This window comes from Kogia breviceps, chromosome 5 (assembly GCF_026419965.1).
Source record: "Kogia breviceps isolate mKogBre1 chromosome 5, mKogBre1 haplotype 1, whole genome shotgun sequence".
NCBI lineage: Eukaryota > Metazoa > Chordata > Mammalia > Artiodactyla > Physeteridae > Kogia > Kogia breviceps.
Genome location: NC_081314.1, coordinates 75,514,469 through 75,538,901, shown reverse-complemented (window position 1 = coordinate 75,538,901; position 24,433 = coordinate 75,514,469). Strand labels below are relative to the sequence as shown.

At 43.6% G+C, this 24,433-nt stretch overlaps 1 pseudogene; it reads left to right on the top strand.

Annotated features, from left to right (window-relative positions):
* The first annotated feature begins 913 nt into the window (after positions 1-913).
* Positions 914-7,752, top strand: LOC131756838 (D-aminoacyl-tRNA deacylase 2 pseudogene; annotated as a pseudogene).
* Positions 7,753-24,433: the final 16,681 nt, after the last annotated feature.

Sequence of the window (24,433 nt, the reverse complement as noted above, 5' to 3'; positions counted from 1 at the left end):
TTCTCTGAGTGTTTGTGAAGAGAAGGTCTGTGAAGAGCACTTTGTAAAGAGCATTTATCATATAAACGACTGCAAAGCAAGCTTTCCTGTGCTGAGAAATGTTATTCCTTAAGCCATTGCTCTCACTACTTAGAAATGGGTTTGAGAAGTAACAGAATTAAAGACTGTTTTTTTTTAAGAAAAAGAATCTATGTGTAAAATTATGGTCACCCTGCTGCCAGAAGTGGGGCAGGAGGACATTAGGGAAGGGACCTGGGTAGGTCTGAATGTGAAATGGGAGCCAAGAGGACGTGCGAGGTATGTTTGGACATGAAGGCTGGGGCTGTAGAGGCCCACATGCATGTTAGTGGCTCCCTAACCCTTGAGGATCTTTGAGCCATGAAGCGGGGTGCTGAGAGCTCCAAGTGTGGTCAGCGCGGCAGGGCTCATTGGATGGGGAAGGGAGATGCTGGAGAGAGGCAGACTCAGACCCACACTGCAGGAAGGAGACTCTGCAGGTCACTGCCTTGGTGGGGGCAGGGGGAGGGGCAGCCCCCAGAACACCAAGGCTGGGTCATCTGTCATCCCAGGGCACCCCCATCCGTGCAAGGCATTGTAGCTGTCTGTGGCTTGTCTGTCTCCCACACTGGCCCATACATTCCTTGAAACAGGTGTCATAGCAATATCATGTGCCCAGCATCTGGCCCATGGAAGGTGCTAATACATATGTGTGTGGAATGAATGAGAGTGACTCACTTTTATGCTCTTAGTGAAGCTAGGACTCCTGCTTTGTGAGGGAGCTACATTTTCAGTAACATGGTCCCCTGGACCTTCCCCCTCCCCACCAGGATGGATAAGGCTCTGGGAAACTTCCAGGTGTCTCTCTTCAGACTTTGCCTTGGCCCTTCCCATCTGATGTAGGTCCCCTGGGACCATGAGACCAGCCTGGACCGAAAGGCTGCCAATCACTGAGAGCCATCGTGGCCAGATTTGTCGAGTATCTGCTCTGTGCTAGGCCTTGGGGGAATGACATACATCATCTCATTTAATTCCACTTCATCTTTATCGCAATCCTTTAAAAGGGTTATAATCCCACTTATTAAATGTAGGAGCTGGGGCTCAAAAAGGTCAGTGACTTGTCCAAAACCACACAACGAGACCCAATGGACCCAAAGTACTATGTTATGAACTCCTTAAGGTGGGACTGCATTCTGTTTGCTATTATATCCTCCACATCCTGCCCACACTGCAATTTTGAGTATTTTTTTAAACATCTTTATTGGAGTATAACTGTTTTACAATAGTGTGTTAGTTTCTCCTTTACAACAAAGTGAATCAGTTATACATATACATATGTTCCCATATCTCTTCCCTCTTGGGTCACCCTCCCTCCCACCCTCCCTATCCCACCCCTCTAGGTGGTCACAAAGCACAGAGGTGATCTCCCTGTGCTATGTGGCAGCTACCCACTAGCTATCTATTTTACATTTGGTAGTGTATATATGTCCCTGCCACTCTCTCACTTCGTCACATCTTACCCTTCCCCCTCCCCATATCCTCAGGTCCATGCTCTAGTAGGTCTGTGTTTTATTCCCATCCTATCACTAATCTCTTCATGACATTTTTTTTTTCTTAGATTCCATATATATGTGTTAGCATACGGTATTTGTTTTTCTCCTTCTGACTTACTTCACTGAGTATTTGTTGAATGAATGACTGGGACAAGATTCTTCTGACTCCAAAGCTCAAATGCACTCTTAGCCTCCATTGCCTCTTGCAGAAATAACATGAAACAGATGGGCTTGGCGTGAAGTTAAAATGTTTGGTAAACATAGGGGTATGGAAGCCACCTGCCTTCCAGAATTCACCAGATCCCAGACTGCAGACAATGCTTGCAGATCTCCTTTTGAAGAGGTTTGGGCTTCAGAGCTCAGCTCACTCCCCATTGGGGCTTATTTGTGGGTCCGATCTGATTCTCAAAACTGGCACTGTCAGCTGCCACCAGGCAAACGGGCAAATCTTCCAGGAGAAACTAAACAAACTCCCTTTATTTCCACTGCATCTGAAACCTGCTAGCTAGTCCTGGCCACTACCCCATCCTGACCACACCTCCCAGCTCCCCCATGGCCCTTTGTCAGGGAACTCAGAGGAACTGAAAGGTTAACCAAAAGGGGGCCGTCTTTGTTGCCCGAACAAACTAGTGGTGGGGTTGCCTTCTCAGCCTTCCTGGCTGAAGTTTCAGCTGCTGCGGCCACACAGAGCAAGCCTTGTTCTTTTGTGAAAGTTCTAGTCCCAGTTTTGTTCCAGGGTTGTGGAGACTTCGGCAGGGCGTTTGTGGCCAAAGAATCTTCCTGGACAATAAGGCCACCTCCTCCAAAGAGCCTGCTCCACCCTGGAGGGAGAGCCGAGGCTCACAAACTGCCTGGCGGCCCAGCACTTGTAGACGTGGAAAGTTCCATGAGGCCTGGGAGAAAAGGAAAGCTTGAGCCTCCACAGTGCCAGGTCCCTCGTAGGCCAGGTCACAACCCAGGGAGAAGGGTACCTCCAGGCCTCACCAGATGGGGTCAACATCAGCCACATCCACTTGGGGACAAGACGGGAGACCTAGACTCAGCTGAATTGTCTCTCTCAGAAGCTGGCTTTTCCTGCCTGGTATAGCTGATGTCCCCTCTTGATCTAGAGTGCCAAGACTCTTCACAACCAAACACAAAAATTTCAGTCGGGGAAGGCAAGCGTGGAAAAAGGGTGAAACTTTATTGAGTATTTACCAAATGACAGGTGCTGTGGGAAGCACTGTTTTAAAAAAATAAAAATAGACATACCATAGACAGTTATTGAAAGGCATAATATAGAAATGAGGTCAAATGATCACAAATTGATAGACAGGTTTAATGCACTATCAAGATATAATAACAATTAATATTTATTCAGCACCTACTACGTCCCAGGTATTCTGTTAAGCAATTTATCTGTATTGTTTCATTCCATGTTCATAATCATCTTTTAAGGAAGGTAGGAATATTCTCATTTTGCAGATGAGAATTTGAGGTTCAGAGAGGTTAAGCAACCTGCCAAAGTTCCCTCAGCCTGTAAGTGGTGAGCTAGGATTTAAATGTAGGATTTGAATCCATGTCTGTGCAATGGAGAAGCCTATATTCTTTGTTTCTTTACTGAGGTATAATTGACATACAATATACTGCACATATTTAAACTGTACAAGTGGTAAGTCTCTGCATATGTGAAACCATCACCAGAATCAAAATAGTGAACATACTCATCGGCCCAAAAGTTCCCTTGCGACCTTTATAATACCTTCATCCTGTCCCCAGACACCCACAGATCTTCTATCACATTAGTTTGCAATTCCTAGCATCATACAATATGTCCTCTTTTAATTTTTTTTAATCTGGCTTCTTTCACTTAGCATCATCATTCTGAGATTCACCCATGTTGTATGCATGTGTGGATATACCAGAGTGTGCTTATCCATTTCTCTGCTGGTAGACATTTGAGGGATATCAAGTTTCTGGCTGTTAGAAATACAGCCGCTAAGAACATCTGTGTACAAATCTTTGTTTAGACACAGGCTTTCATTTCTCTTGGGTAGACACCTAGGAATGGGATGGCTAAATCATATGGTGGGCTATATATTTAACTTTTTAAGAAACTGCCAACTGTTTTCCAAAGTGGTTGTATCATTTTACATTTCCACCAATAGTGTAAGAAGGTTCCAATTGCTCTAGATACTTGTCAACACTTGGCATGGTCAGTTTTCAACTTTAGCCATTCTAATAGGTGTATATTTGTACCTCATCTTTTCATGTGCTTATCTGTCATCCTACATCTTCTTTGGTGAAATGTCTATTCAAATATGTCGCCCATATTTTTAATTGGGTTATTTGAGCCTTATGATTGACCTTTGAGAGTACTTCATATTTTCTGAGTACAAGTCTTTTTTCAGATCCATGAATATTTTCTCGAGTCTGTGGCTTGTCTTTTCATTCCCTTAACAGTGTCTTTTATAGAACAGAAGTTTTAAATTTTGATGATGTCCTATTTATCAATTTCTTCTTTTATGGATGGTGCTTTAGTTGTGTTTGCCTAACTTGAGCTTGCAATGCTTCTCTCCTATGTTTTCTTCTAGAAGTTTTATAGTTACAGTTTCTACATTTAGGTCCATAATCCATTTCATGATAATTTATGTTTATCATGAGTTGAAGATTTTTTTTGCATATCCAATTGTTTCAGCACCATTTGTTGAAAAAAATCCTTTCTTTATTGAATAATATTTGAAATTTTGTCAAAAATCAGGTGTCTATATGTGCATGTGTTTATTTCTGTACTCTCTATTCTGTTCCACTGATCTATTTGTGTGTCTTTATGCCACTATCACAGTGTCCTAAGTAATCTACCTTTACAGTAAGTTTTGAAATCAAGTATTGTTAATCTGTTCTGGTTTATTGTATTTTGCAGCTGTTTTGGTTTTCTAGGTCCTTTGAAATACTGCCACGTGGATTTTAGAATCAGTTTGTCAATTTCTACTAAAAAAATGTGCTGGGATATTGATGAAACTATCCTTAATTACATGTTGATCACAGTTTTTAAACTCTTTTAATTAATTTATTTATTTTTGGCTGCTTTGGATCTTTGTTGCTGTGCACGAGTTTTCTCGCCTTTCTCTCTAGGCGAGTGGGGGCTACTCTTCATTGTGGTGCATGGGCTTCTCATTGCAGTGGCTTCTCCTGTTGTGGAGCACGGTTTCTAGGTGCATGGGCTTCAGTAGTTGTGGTGTGCAAGCTCAGTAGTTGTGGCTCACGGGCTCTAGACCGCGGGCTCGGTAGTTGTGGTGCATGGGGTTAGTTGCTCTGCGGCATGTGGGATCTTCCCGGACCAGGGATTGAACCCATTTCCCCTGCATTGGCAGGCGGATTCTTAACCACTGTACCACCAGGGACATCCTGCTAATCACATTTAAATTTTACCAAAAAATCTTTGAGTTGTGGCATTATTCTTAGTATTTTATAGATGAAGAAACCAAGACTCATATAGGTTATAGAATCTCATTAGTGACAGAGTAAAAATTTGAACCCAAGTCTGCTGTAATTCTTGCTACCACTCTACCACAGTGCTTGAAGGAGCTAGCTGGGTCATATGGTATCCCAGCTCTCAGCTGGCATTCCCCATTGGAACAGTTTTGGATTGTATTTAATACCTAAAGCCATCATTTGCCATTTACTTGATTGCAAAATAGACCTTCAAAAACATATTCTTCATGCTCTCTCTGGTCCTCTCTTCATCCTCATTTCTTCTGTGAATGGGGAAAACTGCATACTCTCATCTATGGGTATAATACCTTCCCTCTAAGTCTCACTAACTGTTATTATAATAAGAACTTACCAGACTTGTTTATAAATGTTCAAATAATCATCTCCTTAAAAAGAATGTCATTCTCCTGTTGAAAAACAACTGATGACTCCCCAGTGTTACTGAAATTAAGTTGACTCATGGAGCATAGTTGAGAGTAGAAAGAGACCTCAGAGATCATGTATACCAAACAGTGGTGAAGCAATACTCAAATCTGTTATTTCATATATGAGAGCTGATTACCAAGGAGAGGAAGGGACATCTTGAAGCAAGGATCTGTAACACCACCTCTAACAGATTTTCTGGGTTTGATTTTGTTTGGTTTTGAGCTCTATCTCAGGATTTTTATTTCCATCTGGTCTAATGTTTTTGCCTCTAAAAATGTAAAAGACTCACTGTGACACTCAAGGCTCTCCTCAATTGCATTCCAGCTCATCCCCTGTCCTTTTACCATACTCCACTCAAATTGTGCCCACACCAGCAGAGCCCTTCCTGATCTCTGTGCTCTGTTTCTGCTGTCTTCAGCTAGTGATGAACTCTTTTTTTCTATCTGCATCTATTTCTTCTGAAATACCTTCACTCCCCATCATTTGAGGCTGATCTCAAATGCCACCTCTTCCATGAAACCTCCTCTGATTCCCCCAGCTGCATGCCTAGGTTCTCCACCACCACCCCAAGTTCTCATTCCCCTGGGTCTGAGATGAAAAATGCGCTGTGTGGGATTAACAGAAGATAGGTAACTACAGAAGAGAAGATCAGTGAATTTGATGACATAGCAACAGAAACACAAAATGAAAGCCAAAGTGATAAAAAGAGAACAGGAAAAAAAATGAACAGACCATCAGTAAGCTGTGGGACAGCTCCAAGTGACCTAATGCATGTGTAATGGGGATCACAGAAGAGGAGCACAATATTGAAGAAATAATGGCTGCAGTTTTTCTAAACTTAATTAAAGCAAACAAACAAACTGTATACTCACAGATACCAGAAGGTGGACAACCCCCCAAACACAAGAAACAGGAAGGAAAGTACAAGGCCTATCCCAATCCAACTGTTTAAAACCAGTGGTAAAAAGAAAATTTAAAAAGCAATTAGAGAAAAAAGACACAGCATGTACAAAGGAACAAAGAGTAGAATCATAACTGATTTCACACTGAAAACATCACCACTCAGAAGACAGTGGAGAAGCATCTTTAAAGTTCTGAAAAGGAAAACCAACTTAGGAATTCATTGCCCAGCAGAAAAAAAACTTTGAATGTGAAGGTGAAATAAAGACTTTTTCAGACATATAAAAGCTGGGATACTTACTTCACTCAGTATGTGAATCTCTAGGTCCATCCGTTTTGCTGCAAATAGCATTATTATTATTATTATTATTATTATTTTGACTGTGCCAGGAGGCTTGCGAGATCTTAGTTCCCCAACCAGGGATCAAATCCTGGCCCTCAGCAGTGAAAGCACTGAGTCCCAACCACTAGACGCCAGGGAATTCCCATATTTTATTCATTTTTATGGCTGAGTAATATTCTATTTTATATATATATATATATATCACATCTTCTTTATCCATTCATCTGTCAAAGGACACTCAGGTTGCTTCCATGTCTTGGCTATTATAAACAGCACTGCTATGAACATCAGGTGCATGTATCTTTTCAAATTAGAGTTTTTGTCTTTTTTGGATATATGCCCAGGAGTGGGATTCCTGGATCACATGGTGACTCTATTTTTAGTTTTTTAAATGAACCTCCATATCATACGGTATCAATTGTATATGGAATCTAAAAAAAATGTTACAAATGAACTTATTTACAAAATGGAAACATCCCTGAGCCCTGGGGGGCTAGCTTGTGTGGCGGGAGGCCGGAATCTGTGGGATATCCGCGCGGGCTTGAGCCGTGGCTGAAAGTGGCCAGCCCCCTCAGGCCCGGGCCCTCCTGCAGCAGCAGTGCCTGCATGCCCAGCTGCAAGTACGCCCCGCCGAGGGGGACGCCGCGGCCCAGTGGGTGGAGGTCCAGAGAGGATTAGTGATCTACGTGTGATTTTTCAAGGGAGCTGATAAAGAGCTCCTTCCCAAAATGGTTAATACACTGTTAAATGTGAAATTAAGTGAAACAGAAAATGGCAAGCACGTCTCTATATTGGATCTATCTGGCAACATTCTTACCATCCTTCAAGCCACCCTGGGGGGGAGAGTAAAAGGAAGAAGCATGCAGTATCACTCTAACTCTGGAAAAGAAGAGGGGTTAGAATTTTATTCCCAATTTGTGACTCTCTGTAAAAAAGAATTAGCTGCTAACAGCAAGTGTGCCGAAGCTGGGGGTTGTGGTGGAACATGGCACTTACGGCAACAGGCAGGTGTTAAAGTTCGACACCAACGGACCATACACACACCTAATTGAGTTTTGAAAAATTAAAAGTTTCTATAGTTGTAATTAGATTCTCTTCCCCTTCTTCTTGAGTACACTAATCTGCAGCATTTTTTTTTTTTTTTTTTTTTTTTTTTTTTGCGGTACGCGGGCCTCTCACTGTTGTGGCCTCTCGCATTGCGGAGCACAGGCTCCGGACGAGCAGGCTCAGCGGCCATGGCTCACGGACCCAGCCGCTCCGCGGCATGTGGGATCCTCCCGAACCAGGGCACGAACCCGTGCCTCCTGCATTGGCAGGCAGACTCTCAACCACTGCGCCACCAGGGAAGCCCTGCAGCATTTTTAGACAAGAAAATCCTGGGTCCCATCCATAACTCTGCAGCCTGCTAATTGGATGACCTTGCCACGTCACCTAAACACTGGATCTCAGTCACCTTCCATCCTGCTTCCCCCTAAACTCACACTCAAAAATCTGAAAAATGCCTTCTATTCACTTTATGGTCATTGATAAGAACATGGAAATGTTCCTAGGGAGCTGTATTTAAGCATTTTACAATTAAGCATTCTGTGTAATCAAGAAAAATATATTTCTTATACCCTCAAATGTATGTAGTATGTAATAAAAATCACTATTTGAGTTAAAACTAGGTAAAACCCAGCACAAACCGATAATAATTTTGTCAATTTTGTTTTAGCATTTCAGATTTCCATATTTTGAATGAAAGAATATGCAATTTACTATTCCTTCTAATCATATCTATGAAAATGTAATACAGAAATGTTATTGTGCATTTTAATATTACTTTCCAAGGACATCCAAGTGCTTTAAATTATTTTAAGAATCTTTAGTTGATATAGGAACAAGGTATGGGGGACTAAAAGTTGTTTTTATTTAATAAAATAATGGCTTAATATTCTTTTCTCAGTTTTTTACCAAAATAATGTGTGTTGCATTTTCTGTCTTTGTTTTCTAAAAGTTACTGTTTCATTAAAGTAGTGTTCATAAATCTTTTAGGAAGTTCCTTTCTTGTGGTTTAGATTGCTATAAAAGGAATAAAAAGGGATGCTTTCTACAGGAAAAACAAACAAACAAACAAACAAAACAAAATGGAAACAGACTCACCGACATAGAAAACAAATTTATGGTTACCTAAGGGGCGGGGCGTGCAGAGGGATAAATTAGGAGTTTGGGATTAACAGATACACATGACTATATATAAAATAGATTAAAAAACAAGGACCTACTGTATAGCACAGGGAACTATATATTCAATATCTTGTAACAACCTATAATGGAAAAGAATCTAAAAAGGAATATATATATATATATATATATATATATATATATATATGAGAATCACTTTGCTGTACACCTGAAACTAACACAACACTGTAAATCAACTATACTTCAGTAAACTAAATAAATAAAAAGCTGAAAGAGCTCAGCAGCAGCAGGCCTATACTATAAGAAATAGCAACAGAAATCCATTAAAAATTATACCAGATGGAAATCTGGATCTATGAAAAGGACTGGAGAGTACCAGGAATAGTAAATACATAAGTAAGTGTATATGATCTTTCTTATTACAAGTCCCTTTCAAAGATCATTTTTAAAAACGTAATTGTCTGTTTAAAGCAAAAATAATAACAATGTATTGGGGACTTTATAACATAGGTTGAAGTAAAATGTATGACATCAATACACTGTAAAGTTTCTTAGCCATTATCACAGTTAAGAGCTTATTACGCCAAAGGTGAAATATGACAGTTCACTTTTTGAAGTATATCCTTCTGTGCAGTTGAAATGCCACCTCCTCCAAAAAGGCCACCTAGGTTGATGGGCTTTCTTTGGACTGTCTTCCCACAGCACTCCATGCCCCTTTTAGGAGTGCTCGTTCTCTAAAGTTATTGTCTGTGATCCAGCATTATTACTCTCCTCCCCATGTTCAATCCCTACCAAACTGTTTGTAGAAAAGCTTGAGCCTCCTAGATCTCTCTGAGTTCCAAAGAACAAATTTAATCAGAGAAGTGAGGAAATGCAAAAGCAAAGGAAACAGTCAAGCAAGACAAATAATAATAGTTTAGCCATAAAACAAAGTCAAGGACCTTTAGTTGTTCCTCAAGGGCTATAGGTAATATCCTGAGCCGTATCCTTAAGTTGTTTTGCAGATACTAAAACCCCCAGCAGAGCAAGAGGGAGGGGATATGGGGTTATATGTATATGTATAGCTGATTCATTTTGTTATACAGCAGAAACTAACACAACATTGTAAAGCAATTATACTCCAAAAAAGATGTTAATAAAAACAAAATAAAATAAAACCCCCAGCAGGTGGAAGAAGTTAACTATGCTGACCACAGGCATGTGGACCTCAGAACCAAGTTGATGATGTTAACTCCAGAAATGCCATGCTGTTACCTCACCACCAACCAATGAGAAGAATGTCCACGAGCTGATCATGCACCCTGCAACCTTCACCCCTAATGCTGCCTTTAAAAACCCTCTCTGAAAGCTATCGGGGAGTTCAGGTCTTCTGAGCATGAGCTGCTTGTTCTTGTTTGGGACCCTGCAATAAATGCTGTACTTTCCTTCACCACAACCCCGTGTAAGTAGACTGGCTTTGCTTCATGTTGGGTGGGCAGACTCAAGTTTGGTTCTTCACCTGTGAGGGAAGAAGTTGAACCCCCAGCTGTGGCATGCTTTCTGTAAGCCATTTCCACTCCCTGCCACCCTATCCCACCACTACCACTCCACACGCACACACAGAAAAGGCTTTAGGAATGCAAAAAGGAGTGGGATATCTATCACTCAGCAGAGTGTAGTAAGAGGGAAGTTTCCAGCCTCCCTCTCTCCATCTGCCTGGGACAGTTTTCATATAGGAGAAAGGACCAGATTCAGGACAGGAACGAAGCAGGTGTATTCCAGTGTTGTGGAGAGAATCCTGAACTGACTCGTCTTCTGATGCTTCTGGGTGGCGGCATGGAAGGTACGGTGAGGCATGATGGGCAGGGCAGCGCCTCCGTCTTAGAACATACTCCCAAGCCTGTGCATGGACATGGGCTTATAGTCCTCTTGTGCACAGCCCATCCGCCCCTATAGTGGAGCCCGGGACCACACGCTGGCACTGGAAGGACCCCAGGAGACTCAGACCAAATCTGTCCTTTAGCAAGGCCAACCTGATACCAGAGCACTGAGCGGCTTGCCCAAGCAAGGGTGGAGGTGAGATCAGCGTGAGCACTGCCTTGTAACCACACCTTGCTGGACAAACACACAGTACCTTGGCTTCAAATGCCAAGGGAAAGTTTCAAGTGCGAAAGGCTTAAAACGGGGGAAAGTAATTTACGTTCGAAGTCCGAATAGGAGAGTGGTCACTGTTGCAGGAGGTGATCCTGGGAGGGAGCACAGGTGGGCTGTAGGATGCCGGAAACGTTCAGGTTCTTGACCTGATGGATACAAGGGTGTGGCAGTTTCCATCAAGCTGGGCAGGTGACACGTGTACGTTATATTTCAATAAGAAAGCATTTTTAACAAATGAGTGAAAAGGGAGAGGAAAGGAAGCCTGTGGCCCGGACACTGTATTGGGCAGCCCCCGGGAGGTGGAGAGGGCGGTGTGTCCGGCACCCCAGCTGTGCCCCTGGGAGGGGCTGAGGGCCGGTCGCCTGCGCGTGTTGTCAGAGCTAACAGCCGGGCCTCCGAGCGCACTGTCTCCTCTGTGTACACAGGGTGTTAGGCCAGCCTCCACCGAGATGCACTTCATGGCGACAAAGACAACAATGCCACCATCTCGTAACTGTCAACAGTATCGCCGTGCTCAGGGCTTTGTTCCAATATTTGAGGAGCCAGAAGGGCCGGGTCGCCTTTACGATATTGACTTAGATTCATCACTTACCAGAGAAAGCAGAGCGCCCAGGCCTGCTGGCTCTCTGCTGAGGCCTTTGGGACGTGCGTGACCTTAGGCGGGATGTGCGGGGTCTTAGAAAACCGACCTGCTTGGCTGTTGTCACTCTTATCTTCCCTGTGGACCTGGGGTGTCAGGAGTCACAAATTTCCAGACTACCGATCAAGATTCTCTCAAGTCCTCTATAATCCAACCTGCCAGATTTTGCAGAGGGAGCTGGGGAAACTGAAGCAGAAAGTTTACATCTTGAACTGAAGTTTTCGGGAAATGGCATGAGAAAGCTTTTCATGAGGAAGTTTTCTTATTTTATAGGAAAAGGAACTGTTTTGTTTTGGTTTTTTTCTTAACTGGATTAAACTCTATAAATGCCAAATATCTTAGCCTCTAGCTCGGGGTTTTACTGCTCCCAATCATTTCTGAGTGAGACACTTCACCACTGACAAATACGAGAGACCACTTTCCAGAAACTCGTGTTGCCAGGGGAAGCTCCCCGCTCCCCTTTGTGAGCCCTGGGCCTCAGTGTCCCGCCCTGACCTGTGACCTCCGGGCTCCCGGCCTTGCTGTCAGCGGGAGAAAGCGAGGGGCCAGCCTGCGTCAGCTGGACAAACGAGGGCCTGCCAACACGGCCTTGGGCTCTGCTCTCCGCGAGGAGCTGACCCCTCGCAGCAGGTGCCCTGTCCCCAGGGCGGCCTTGCTGTCCGGTCAGGTGGCAAGAAGCTCAGGCATCTCTGCTGTCTGAGAGGGTTTCTCTTCTTCCCGTTTTATGAGAAGAGGTCTACAGAGACTCTGTGCCCTGCCCTCTCTCTGTCTCCAGGGCCCACACATTCAGCGGGCCCTCCGGCAGCCATTCATTTAGCCAGTTTCCTGGGCCACAGCGTCCCCTGGGGACCCCACTTTGGTGGGCAGCGGCGGAACAAGACGCCCTGCTGTTTCCCTTCCCTTTTAATTACACGGGGACAAGCTTCCTTGGGCTGACTTTGGGAGGCAAGCCCCGGGCCAGCCTGGCTGCCCTCCGCGAAACAATGCACACATGTTCCAGAGAATTCCCTTCTCGCCTAATCCGGGCTAGGAAGAAAAGGGCTTTTCTTCTTGTTGTCAAAGGGGGTCTTCGATGCTAAGATTCCATTTTGTGTCTCAAGTCATGTCACGGGACTTCTGCCTCGGCCTTGTTGCCTGCTCTTTAGAAATGAAAGACACAGTCCGTGCTTCACCTCAGGACCAGTCCCCCCACCTCCCCCGAAAATACAGGGGCTGGGGGCCGAGAGAAGCGGGAAAATCTTCCAGCTCCCACTGTTCCTTTCTTATCCAGGCAACCTTAGCTTTTTGGACTATTTGCCCAAAGGATGAGTGGGGAGGACTGGGCTTCACCTGCTGATCTCAAGGGTCATGAATATTCTTATAATCCCCTGGAAAGAAGGGCCCTTTCATTAGAGAAGCAGATTCCTCTGCCTCTCTGCTCCACAGCCTCTGGGGCCCAGCTGGCTTCTCCAGATTTTCCTAAGGCCTGGCTATGCTGCTTTCCATCACGAATCCACGCCCCTATTTTATAGATGAAATAAAGGAAATAACAGCAAAGAAGTTACAGACACGCAACCTGTGCATAGAAAGGAGCTGGGTTCAGTACCCAGAGGAGAAGAAACTTCCTGCTTCACTGGTAGTTGCAGGCACTTATATGTTTACACTTTACCTTGTTTGGAAAAAGGATTGGAGGTAGCTTTTGGAAATACCCGTGAAAACTCAGACGAAGAAATCAAAGATAAGTGCAGGGGGAGTGGCATACTGAAATCAAGGCAGGGTAAGGTAGGTTTAGACATGTAAATGTTAAGTTTCCATTTGCGAGCCAGGCTAAGCTGAGAATTTAGCTCCAGGCTTCCTAGAAGCCAAAGAAAAGGGAGAAAAATGGTTGATAGAAGGTCAGAGCCTACCAGTCTCTCAAGGGAAGTACAGTTGTCCTTGAAACTTAGGCCTGAGACTCCCCGCCCAAGGCCCCCATGAATGGTGAAATGGTGGGTCCTCAAATAAACAAAAACACTAGGTACTTCATTAAAAATATCATCTCTGATGTAACAGTTTCCTTAAGTTGTGCTTTAAAATGATTGAACTTGCAACTCACACAGCAATGATAACTGACATTCACTAGACTCCCATCTAACCCTTGTATTTAAAATATATCCTGAATAAAGGCTAAGAAACTAAGAAATAATTCTCATGGGGATTGCATTGCTGCAGATATTTTAAACAAAGGCTCTGATCCTATGGCTAAGCCTCATAGTACAAAGCAATGATTTTCAAAGTTTTAATCTCTTAAAAATTATCGTACACCCCAAAGTTTTTGTTGACATGGGTTTATGTCGATTGATATTTACTATTGGATATAATAGTTGATACTGATATATTCAAAACTGAAATTGAGAAATATTTAAAATATTTACTCATTAATAAATATTCAAAACTGAAATTGAGAAATATTTAAAATATTTACTCATTAATAAATTTTTTAAAATAAAATGATTCCATGTTAATATAAAATAAATTTCTTATGAAATACAAAAGAATGTAGCAACACGAGTAGCTATTTTTTTAAAAATTTATTTATTTTTAATTTATTTATTTTTGGCTGTGTTGGTTCTTCATTGCTGCATATGGGCTTCTCATTGTGGTGGCTTCTCTTGTTGCGGAGCACAGGCTCTATAGGTGCACGGGCTTCAGTAGTTTTGGCACACGGGCTCAGTAGTTGTGGCTCACGGGTTCTAGAGCACAGGCTCAGCAGCTGTGGCAGGGATCGAACCCGTGTCTGCTGCACTGGCAGGTGGACTCTCAACCACTGTGCCACCAGGGAAGCCCACGAGTAGCTTAAAAATTTTTTTTTTTTGCAATTCTCTTTAGTGTCCGGCTTGATAGAAGATAGATGGATTCTTCTATCTGCTTCTGCATTCAATCTGTTGCAATATGTTGTTTTGGTTAAGGAGGTGAAGAAAACCTGGTCTCACGCAGTATGGGATGAGAAAAAACAAGAAGAATGGAATAGACTTTCCAGGTAATTGTGCAGGTTCTTTGATGCTACACAAACACTGACACGTCAGTAAACTTATCCTCTATGACGTAAAATCCCTTGGTCTACCTCCTGCTTGGAGAGGACCTTTCCTCATGCCTGATCTGGACCCATTATGCACTAGCCGTTCAGAAAATATTGGTTTCCTTGGTTATGCAGATCTTCCAACCGAGAAATTTCTTTTTACAATATGAAAAAATCACATTCATGAATATCATCTTCCATCTCATCAGAAAAATACTGAGAAGTTGTCAAGCTCATTTTGTTTTTCCAAATTCTCATTTTTGCTTAAATGTGTAAGTTTTACCATTGGCAACCAATACAAAGAGGTGTTCTCCTTAAAGTGGCAGGTTCACTCTTAGTTTTGAGAAAATGTCTGCTTTATGAGTCAGTTTGAATTACCATAGTTAATTAGTCATTCTTCTAAGCAAAATGGTGTTCCTTGAAAAAAATGACAGTTTAGGTCATACATCAAGTAACCGCACGAGTACTTTTTATCAAGATGACTGTGATATTTTGGGTTACAAAGGGTTTTATGTGACACTCCTAATTTGTCAGACTATTAAAAAAGCATGTACTTAAGGGTTGAGGTTTAATAAAACTAAAAATCGATAAAATACATTAATATCACAGCAATACAAATTAATAAAATAAATAATTTTTACTGTTTCATTGAGGCATTCTTTAAGTAAAACTAGTTTGTTTGTTTGTTTTAAACTGTGAGTGCATGGTGGTAAAGATGACACAACGCTCATTAGCACAGGTTGTGCCATTGTCTTTTTTTTTTTTTTTTTTTTTTTTTTTTTTTTAAATTTATTTATTTTTTTTGTGGTACGCGGGCCTCTCACTGTTGTGGTCTCTCCCGTTGCGGAGCACAGGCTCCGGACGCACAGGCTCAGCGGCCATGGCTCACGGGCCCAGCCGCTCCGCGGCACGTGGGATCCTCCCGGACCGGGGCACGAACCCGTGTCCCCCGCATCGGCAGGCGGACTCCCAACCACTGCGCCACCAGGGAAGCCCTGTGCCATTGTCTTGATTCATGCTAGGCAGTGTTAACCATGGCTGTTTTTGCAGAGCCAGCGAATGTCAACATAGTGAAAAGGGGAAATAAAATATCAGTGTTATTATAAAAATCATTTTGACCTTGTTGAGTACTGACAGGGTCTTGAGTACCCCTGGGGTCCCACCCCTTACCAACTAACTGCTGCTGTAGAGGAAGACTTGGCATCTAAGATGGCAGGTACTCTAGGAGAGACTCCAGATGCCAAAAAGGAAAAGGCAAGGATTTCTTTCTGAAAATGTTCTATATTTTGAGTAGAGCTCTGAGAGCTAAAGGAATTAGAAATGCATCCTGTGTTTATAATGTGATAAATGTTTCAGAAGTTTAGTGCTAGAATCAAGTTATTTGATTAAGGTTAGATAAATGCTTAATATAAGCCAATAACTGAATTCTACTCATTTCATTACAATATCTTATCTACCATACTGACATATTTTAAACATTAAAAGAGATAATAGCTCTGAAAGCTGTATGCCAATTCAGGGCAGTTTTATTTAGAAAAGGCAGTTTTATATAAAAATAGAATCACTTATGGTTACCAAGGGAGGGGCAGGAGGGATAAATTGGGAGATTGGGATTGACATATACACAGTACTATATATAAAACAGATAACTAATAAGGACCCACTGTATAGCACAGGGAACTCAGTACTCTGTAATGATCTATATGGGAAAAGAATCTAAAAAAGAGTGGATATATGTATATGTATAACTGATTCACTTTGCTGTACAGCAGAAACTAACACAACATTGTAAGTCAACTATACTCCAATAAAAATTAATTATTAAAAAAAATAGAATCAAAGTTTTTACAAACGTCAGCATTAGAAGGACCTTTAGTGAACAGCCAATCAAACCCTTTTATTCTATCAACAAGGAAATTAAGACTAAAGTTGCAAAGGACCTTCCAAATTACAGCAAATCCTGGGCCAATTTTTGGTCAGTTGGAGTGAAAAGTTAATTACTTATCCCAGATAGCAAATGAAAAAAGAGATGACACTCACACGCTCACAAACACATAAACCTGAGTAAACATATAGCAGTGAGCATTACCTTATACGTAACTCAACGTCTATATACTGTATGTTTTACAGACATGAACAGTTCACTCAGTTGAATAGTTTTTCAATATTTGTTATGTGCAGATGCTGTGCTAAATGTTAGGGACAAGAAGATCTATGACACCCAGTGTCTTCCCTTAAAGACCTTTCAGTCTTGTGAAGAAATGTATGCAAAACGGCAGTCCCAGGACGCGATGCTGCGTTAGGACAGGCAGATTCATGGGGCACTAATAGAAAAGCAGCCAGTTCAGGTAGGAGTCGGGAAGGAAGGGAGGGGTCACAAAAGTTACCCAGAGGAGGTGGTGCTGGATCAGGGTCCCTCCCCATGGATGGACGAAGGTTATCAGAGCAAGGAGGACAATCCATCCTGAGCAGTGTGTGTGCAGGAAGGTCTGTGGCTCTTGATATGGATGTGGGCTGAGGGGATGGGAGAAATGGGCTATGTGCTAAAGATTTTGAACTTTATTTGCAAGTTATCTGGAGACAGTTTTAATCAAAAATGGTCACATTTGCATTTTAGAGTCTTCTTTCTGGCAAGAGTGTAAAGGACGCTTAAGATAGAAATGAAAATGAAGGCATGCGGCAGGAAGAGAGGTGAGCCATGGGGCCCCCTGAGGTGTGCAGAGACAGGAGGATGAGCACAAAAGATACTAAGATCAAAACTGTAGACATTGGTGATTGGGTTTGTTGCTTGTATCAGGGACACGGAAACTCCTAAGTGTCTTTCTTGGCAGCTATTACAGTGCCTGTCACCAAAATAGTGAGATCTGGAGAAGGGAGAGGTTTAAAATGGAGAAAGGGGTGGCTGCACTTTGGACAGGTTGAGTGTAAGACACCTAGGGCACATGCAAGTAGGGAGCCGGAGCTGGGGTTTGGAGTGTGGAGACAGGAACAGGATGGAGCTGGAGAGTTGAGAGTCACAAGTAAATGTGGCTGGGGGTCAACCAGCCAGGAGGAATAGGAGACAGAAAAGAAGAGCGCTGAGAGAGCGCTCCAGGAAAGGCCCACATTCGGGAATGTCTGTGGACAGTCCTGACAATCAGCAACCATTTTGTGATAAGAAGGAAGATCAGAAGAAAGTGGGGTCACAAAATTACAGAAGTCAAAGAAATTAGAGTTGAGAGAGAGAGAGAACAGATGCCACAAAGTATTAAATGGCCTTCATGGATCAAGCAAAGTAAGTATAGCAGCGTATGGGGGGATTAGCAGCACGGAAGTCCCTGGGGGCCTCCGAGAGGGGTGGTTGGCCAAGGGGCAGTGGTGGCAGCAGCAAGGACGTGGGGAGGGAGGCCCAGCTGACAAAGGAAATGCGAGCTTGGAGCTTGCAGTGAGCTGTAGATTGAGTATGGGGTGATCTCTCTTCCAAGGCGCTTGGTTGAGAATGAAAGAGTGCATAGTTTACAGATATACAGGGTTTACCGAAGATACCAATTTACTTCTAGATCCTGGGATTCAAGGACATTTTAAAAGTTCATTTGCCTTATTTCCAGATAACTCTCCCCAGAAGTACCCAGAAGACAGTAAAGTGGCGGTATAAAATGAAGACGAAGGAAAACCCATTCAAATTGAAAAATGTAAAAATAGCTAACGTAAGCAACCATACTGAATAAGATGCCAACAACCCAACTTTCCTTATACCCACCTGGTTAAGCATGGCCTGGTGGCAGGGCTAGTAGGAGATAGCGAGCCAGTCCCTTTGCTGCCCGCCATGAACGTAAGGATTCACACAACTCTCTCTGTGCCCTCTCAGGCAGCCCATCCATAGTCTATTTTTTTTTAATTTTTTTGAATTTATTTTTTTCATTTATTTATTTATTTTTTGGCTGCTTTGGGTCTTCGTTGCTGCATGTGGGCTTTCTCTAGTTGTCGCGGGCGGGGGCTACTCTTCATTGCGGTGCATGGTCTTCTCACTGCGGTGGCTTCTCTTGTTGGGAACATGGGCTCTAGGCACACGGGCTCAGGAGTTGTGGCACGCGGGTTCAGTTGCTCCGTGGCATGTGGGATCTTCCCGGACCAGGGCTTGAACCTGCGTCCCCTGCATTGGCAGGAGGATTCTTAACCCTGTGCCACCAGGGAAGTTCCTCCATAGTCTTTTTTTTTTTTTTTTTTTTTTTTTTGGTGGTATGCGGGCCTCTCACTGTTGTGGCCTCTCCCGTTGCGGAGCACAGGCTCCGGACGCGCAGGCCTAGCGGCCATGGCTCACGGGCTTAGTTGCTCCGCGGCATGTGGGATCTTCCCGGACCAGGGCACGAACCCGTGTCTCCTGCATCGGCAGGCGGATTCTCAACCACTGCGCCACCAGGGAAGCCCCTTCCATAGTCTTTTTAAAAACCTACTTGGTTTCAGGTCTTTGTTCTCCCCTGTTCCAGTACAAATTAAGCCCCTGCCCTTCCCTCTGGCAGGGAGGGGCTAGTGGGTGTGAGGTATCTCCTTGGAAGTCAGGAGCATCCCAAGACTGGGCTGCCTGGTTCCCAGGGATTTGCATGTGGTGAGGTGTGGCACTGAGCCCTAGAAATAGAAAAATCGAGAATGCAAACATTCCCGAGGGGGCTGGAACTCTCTTATCTACAGTTCCCAGATGACAGCCTTCTGAAGTCACAGCCTCTCAAACTTCTCTGACGTCCTTTGCCGACAGCAACTTCTTCCTCAGGCTTCCTACTAAGCAACGCAGGCTATTTCTAGTAGAGAAACAGTTTACAGCACCGTGCAGTGGTTAAGTGAACAGATGAGGGGACAGAATGCCAGGGTGGAAATCCCAGCTTTGCCACTTACAAGCTAAGTAGACTGACAACTTGAACAACTCAGAGATGTCTTTTTTTTTTCCCCATCTGTAAAAGGGGAAAATACCAGTACCTACCTCTCAGGGCTGTGGAAACCAACACACAGGTTAAGTGCTTACAACAGTGCCTGACACATAATAAGCACTCAATAGATGTCGGTATCATTATTTAGAAGGATTTAGGAGAGAAACACCTTGTACCCGGTTTGGAGGCAAATATGATGCCTTTCACTTAAAAGAGAATATAATCTGGAAAATGTCCTGCTTGACTTAGTTGGACCAGGAGACACTTTTCCTCGGTGTTGCGAGAACGTCTTTAGATGCCACGTTTAATCAGTGGTAGGAACTTTGGGACCATCCTGGAAGAGGAAGGGGCTCTGATAAGGTCACTCATCACATGGACGCAGAGCACGATTAGAAGCATGGCTCTTTGGCTTCACGGCCTGTGCTCTGCCTTTGCGCTCCTGTAGACAAACACATAGGTTTCAAACCCTGTATGTGTGTGCTTGTCAGGGCCTTGCCCTTCTCAGCAGTGGCCTTCCTCCTGGTAGAGTTTCTCCAACTAGATTTCTTTTTCTGGAAACAGCGATGAATTCTTGGTTACAAATCCAGGTTAAACACACACATGCTAGACAACAGCCTCTCCTTTTTGAAAAAGCACCCTTTAGTTAGTGAGCTGATTTTATGCAAGCTGCACCACAAATACAAAATAATTACCAAATTCTGGGCTACCTCCTCCTCAATAAACCTTAAAAATAAATGTGCTCTGAATACTCAGAAAAACTAGCATGACAAGTGCCATTTCCCCCAGCTGAGGTTCACCAGGGTGACCTTCAGAACTTGAAAAACTTTGATGTTTAGAGCAAAAGACTTTTATGTAAGTACGTGCATCTCATTCAGTTGGGGTTTTCCCTTAGCGCGGACTTGCCCGATGTGCCGGAAGTAGGGGCATCCAGTTCTCCCTTTATGAACATACCCACATTTTTGCCAAGCAGCTCACAACATGAAAAGGAACCACCATGGCAGGAGAGTTGAGGAGGTGAGGGAAGAGGCTGTTAGCACACGGCCGGCCCATCCAATGCCTGCCTTTTGCTCCAGGCTCTGCACGCACACCTTCCTGGAATCCCAGAAAGACTTGGCCAACCAGCCAGCCTCGGAACTTCAGGCAGCCTCTCCGAGCCAGAGATGACATACGGTAAAATTTTCCCTTCAGTCCAGCCTCATCATCAGTGAAGCTAGAGCTCTAGGTATATAAACGAAGCGAAAACTCTACGCATCTCTAAGAATGAGCAGAAATCATATTATTTTCAGGAGCCCTAGTAATACTGTCACTCAAATCCATGGAGGCCAGAGGTGAGCAGAAAGTTACCGTTTAAATCAGAGGTTTCAAACGGTGACCCACGGGTGGGCAGTGTGTTACAGATGTTTCTGTCTGACTCACACACTGTTTAAAAGATTTTTAAAATCAGCTGCTAACAGTTAAAAAGCAGGAGGTTTCATATGATTATCCGGATCCCCAACTTCTTTTACAAAATGACTGACTTTGGAGGCATTACATTTGTGGCCCCTGATTTAAATCTTCATGGAACAGAAACAATACTTCCCTGGGAGTCAGGAGGCAAGGGTTCTAGCTCGACCACTAATTGAACAAATTGCTTCTTCTCTCTGGGTCTCTTATCTTCTTTCTTTCTTTCTTTTCTTTCTTTCTTTTTTTTTTTTTAATAACAAAACAAGAGCTATTGTTCTAAAACTATAATTCACTTTCTAGATAAGCAAAGCAAGTCCAAGGGTAAAAAAACGATATAACTCCTCTAGAAATCACACCATACTCTGTACAGTTAGCTAGGTGGTAGAAGGTTTTAAAAATGTTTCAGTATATATATAACTGGTAACAAAAGATTATCCAAACTATATAGGCATCGGTATAAAAGCCACAGTAACTCAGAAAGAGGAAGCTATTTTTAAAGGAAGAAGTGCTCTGCCTCATATACTCGGGAAGATGGAAGCTGCCCACCAGCAGATGCTGAACATGCAGACGTGCCGCGTGTCCATCTGCCATGGAAATTTCCCTATTTCCACATTCTCATCTTGTAGTTTTGAGGGTGAGCATGCCACGCCTCGGCCATGGAGGCTTTCTGCTCCAGTGGCTTCAGACAAAGTTACCATTAACTCCCCAACCTGCAAAAAAATTATTTGACACAAAGGATTCCAAAATGTCCTCCTCTCCCCCTACAAGCCCACAAACAAATGGTACAGGAATGAGGTCAGAAAGGAATCCCCCGCCTACCAGGCCCCTGAATTCATTTACCTACCTCAGAGCCCATTCAGGGGAAGGGGTGGGACCGGGAACAAGAGCCCCTCGGAGGCCAAGTGGAGTTTGGGGGTCGAGCGCTACATTACAAGATCTGACAGGCCTTTGCCAGCCTTCAGCTTCTTTGTGTCTCTCACATAATAGAGAAACACAAACTGAGCAGCACACGATCTGTGGTTACACCCTCGGACAGAGCGCACTCTTTGCAAATGCTAATAGTATTGTAGCATCCTGTCACCCGGGAACACAAAAAAAGGATGTTGATTTTCACATGAACCAGAACAGGCCCATTGTACACAAGTTGGTGACCAACTTGTAGTATCTGCACATCAAAAGCCCAGCCAATCATAGGGTACACAGCTGGCGAACCACACCAACCCGGGCGCCTGTCCCAGAGAACGAGATCCTAATGCCCGGTCCACCGCTATGGTGACAAAACATAGTGCTTTTGACGTGAATGGGCCCACAGACTCAGGATCCTGATTCAGCAATCACTATAATGAGTAAGAACGTGTCTCAGATATTTAAAAAGAGAAATCTGAATGTATGAAAATGGGCGTGGCTTCGTGCTCTTGCTGAGAGCCTTCGGTATGGCAGAGGCAGCAGAGGGCAGGGATATTCAATTAGGCACTCATACTAGGGGGGATCCGATACTGGACTAGAGGAACTCTCGAGAATGTTGGCAGGGAAGTATTTATTATCTATTCCTATCCTAATGGTCCTGGGAAACTAGAAACTCTCAGGGCAAGAAAATTAAATAAAGAATATAAATGATATTCCTGAAAATAAACTTAGAGATTGTAAAGGCTTCTGTTAATAGCTTTCCTTTCAAGTGCTAAATTTATTAGAAATCAAAAGGCAGTCAAAATTTGGGAAAATAGGGCTTCCCTGGTGGCGCAGTGGTTGAGAGTCCGCCTGCCGATGCAGGGGACACGGGTTCATGCCCCAGTCCGGGAAGATCCCACATTCCGCGGAGCGGCTGGGCCCGTGAGCCATGGCCGCTGAGCCTGCGCGTCTGGAGCCTGTGCTCCGCAACGGGAGAGGCCACAACAGTGAGAGGCCCGCGTACCGCAAAAAAAAAAAAAAAAAATTTGGGAAAATAAAATAGTCAATCAAGGTTTTGAAAACTGGGGTAAAAATTCTGCATCTTAACAGTTGGGCTAACTCAAAAAGAATTAGAGAATCTGTAAAGGTAAAATGGGAGAGTTAACATGATTAACATGATTAACGGAAAATTGCAGAGTATTCATTTTCACTCCTAAGGTCTGGGGTAGACCTAAGATTAGAGCCCCCTGAATCTCAGTATCACCTTGTCCCCCAGGGCCCCGTAGGAAACCATCTCTGCAGGGGTTTCTATTCTTGCGGTGCAACAGAAGCCTCATATAATTAGGGAAAACCATCCTAGGCCATTTCTGTAAAGTTAGCTCAACTTGCACTTTCTAGGTATATCAGTGCCCTAATATACTCATAATTTTATAAATAAATTCATTTTCCTAAAAGTATATTTGAGAGAGAGCACGTTTTAGAAAGTGCGTAGGCTTGTAACCAGATTTGTTTTCCACTTTAGACCCTGCTAGTCACTGGAATGACCTTGGTTATTTAACTTTTCTGAGCTTATTTTCTCATCTATAAAAATGGAAATAATACTGCCCGTGATAATGGATGCATAACACAAGACGTGCTGGTTCCTGTGCTCTAGATTTAAGTTCTTTTCTTCAAAGTTTAAAAGGAAAGTCAAAAACGTTTCACAGGATTAATCCTTGGCAAGATAGGATACTGACCATTAAAAAGGTTTCGGGGGGGTCTCTAGATAGATCCCCAAAGGCTCATGGCCAGTGACAGTACACTGTGTCCTGAGTCCTGCTAAGACCTTTATACAGGCTCTTAATCAGGGTGTACTGCCAGCCCTGCAATGGCTGTGCACCTTTTCTCCCAAAACACATCAAACACCACCCCCTCGCGTTAGTGCTGCTCATGGCGGTGGGGAGGCGGGTTCACCATCATTACTGGGCGTGTGCTGTGCTGTGCTGTGTTAAGGTATAGGTGACTCCTAGTTTTCACTACACATACGTTGACGGTAGACAAAAATGATATACATTCGGCACCCAGAGGGACTGGCTGTGAGCCAGGTGCGGTGGCGCGTGCCGGTACTCCCAGATACTTGGGAGGCTGAGGGCAGGAGGATCGCTTGATCCCAGGAGTTCCGGGCTGTAGTGCGCTGTGCCAGTCCGGTGTCTGCACCAAGTGTGGCATCTGTATGGTGACCTCCCGGGAGTGGGGGACCACCAGGTTGCCTAAGGAGGGGTGAAGCGGCTCAGGTCAGAAACGGAGCAGGTCAAAACTCCTGTGATCACAGGAATTGGTTGTGTACCACCTGGAGCATCACTGACTGCAAGTGTAAGGACTTCTGACTTAAGCCCTCTAGACAAACACAGTTCTTAATGGAGAAATAGTAAGTATGGCATTTCATTAATGACTCATGATGACTTCTGTGTTAAGATGTATGGAAAACAGAGATTAAAAACAAAAATGGAACACAAACTAAGGGAGCAGAGAAAT